This window comes from Chrysochloris asiatica, unplaced genomic scaffold, assembly GCF_000296735.1.
Source record: "Chrysochloris asiatica unplaced genomic scaffold, ChrAsi1.0 scaffold00007, whole genome shotgun sequence".
NCBI classification, from domain to species: Eukaryota; Metazoa; Chordata; class Mammalia; order Afrosoricida; family Chrysochloridae; genus Chrysochloris; species Chrysochloris asiatica.
The window spans coordinates 23192643-23195072 of NW_006408525.1; positions in this window are offsets into that span (position 1 = coordinate 23192643).

A 2430-nucleotide genomic window follows, 5' to 3' on the forward strand; every position below is an offset into this window, starting at 1 on the left:
CACTGGGTGGTTCAAACTCATCAGCCACTCCTCAGAAATCCTATACAGGGTTGCTATAAGTTGGAACTGATTCCGCAGCACTTAACAACAACAATAAATCTTTACAAGAGAGGAAAGCCTTATCTTTTTTTCTGGGGAGAAAGGTGGGTTTGAACTGCAAACCTTGTGGTTACCAAGCAATTCAGTGCTTCACTACAGTGCCACTAGGCACATTATATAATACATTCTTTAGAAATATTATCTAGAATTATTGTTTTGACATACTCCCATTTTATGAAATTGTAGTTGTTAAGTGTCGTCGAGTTGGTTCCGATTCGTAGACACCCCGTATTGAGTTTCCTCCCAAGGCATTAAATCTTTGAGAAAACAGAAAACTTCATCTTTCTCCCACAGAGCAGCGGGTGGGCTAGAACCACTGACACTGTGGTTTGTAGTCCAGTGCTTAGCCCACAGAGCCATCCTGCTCCCTCTTATGAAATTATTTAGTCCAAATTGCTTCTTTCATATCATTATCTTTGTTTCACTATAGGCCTATTAGAGCACTTCTTTCTAGCTGAACTATTGGAGAATAAACTTTTTTTTTCCTTTTAAAAACTAAAGTTTCTTTTTATTCAAAACAATATTCAGAGGGTCTTCAAAAAGCCCAACGGCCCAAAACATCCCGATTTTATATAAGATCATAGTCAAATGCTGGCTCTTGCTACCTCCATTTTTTATGCCTCCTCATTCTAGGTATTTCTAGGTCTCTGGATATTTCTTAACATTGAAGATTTATCTTCTCAGAAAGTAGGGGATATCTGTGCATTACTGTGGATACTACATGGCTAGCATGTTACTAAGGACAACTACAACAATGGGAGCAATAATAATTATCATTGAAATGAAACGTTTATGATCACAGATGAAGGTCAATATGGAAGTTTCAGAAGCAGAGAAAAAAATACGAGCAGTAGCAAATTACAGTAGTAGGAAATCTGTAAAAGTACATCTTGAATTCTTTTTAATAAGGTTCTGAGATAAACAATTTTTGAATAATGCAAGGTAAGCACTGGACCACTAACCACAAAGTCAGCAGTTCAAACCCACCAACTGCTCCTTGGAACCCTATATGGGATTGCTATGAGTCGGAATTGACTCGACAACACCTAACAAGAACAACAACAAATGGTGGTGTCCCTAGAAATTTCATCCCAAAATACCCATTCTCTATTTGTGACCTTCACAATGTAACCACCGGTTGTGTTCATTTTTTCCTTTTTCTTATGAAATAGGCAGTGTAGAGGGGGCATACAATCAATTCCTGTATCCCCAGCACTCAGAATGAACAATTACCAAACTTTTGCCACACTTGCCTAATCCAGTCTTTTTGTTGCTATTGTTTTAAAGTTCAGACCTCTCACATGCTTCCAGACCTACCTCTAAAATGTGCCTATCTTTTTCATACTGCAATGCCATTATAATTTCTAACAAAAGTAACCATAATTCCTTGGTGCCGTCTAACATCCAATTGTGTTAGATTCTCAGGGCTGCTGTAACAAAGAACCACAAACTGAGTGACTTAAAACAACAGAAATTTATTTTCTCACAGTCCCTGAAGCTAGAAGTCTGAACTCAAGGTGGGAGTAGGTTTGTGCTCCCTCTGAAGGCCCTAGGGGAGGATCCTTCCTTGCCTCTTCCTAGCTTCTGGTGGTGACCAGCAATCCTTGGCATTCCTTGGCTTGTAGATGCATTACTCAAATCTGTCTTCATTGGCACGGGGCACTCTTCCTGTGGGGTCTTCTATGGTCCAAATTTCCTCATTTTTATATGAAGGAGCTTCGGAAAGTTTGCGGAAAAATGGAATGAAAAGAGAATGGAATTTTCCCACAAATTTTTTTAAGCCCCCTCCTACAGACATGAGTCACTGGATTAAGGCCCACCCTAATTCAGTATGGTCGCATCTTAACTTGATTACATCTGCAAAGATTCTATATTTCCAAACTTTACATTCATAGGTACCTGGGGGTCAGAGCTTCGATACCTCTCTGGGGAGACACATTTCAAAACATACTGCCAGTCCATTTTCGTATTTTCACAATTGTCCCAAGAATGCCTTTTTACAGTTGACTGATTTGAATCTGGATCCAAACTAGGTCCACACATTGCATCTGATAATGTGTCTTAAATCTCAAACAATTCAACTCCTCCGTACCCTTTTTTATTCTATTCTTTGTTGAAGAAACCAGGCCAGTTGTCTTATAGAATGTTCCTTATCCCTGAAATAGGAACCCTGGTGATGCATCAGGTTAAGTGTTGGGCTGCTAACTGAAAAGTCAAGAGTTCAAACCCATCCACTGCTCTGAGGGAAAGGAAACCCTATGGACCACTTCTACTCTGTTCTAAAGGGTTGTTGTGAGTTGAAATCAACTTGAAGACAGTGATTTAAAAAAA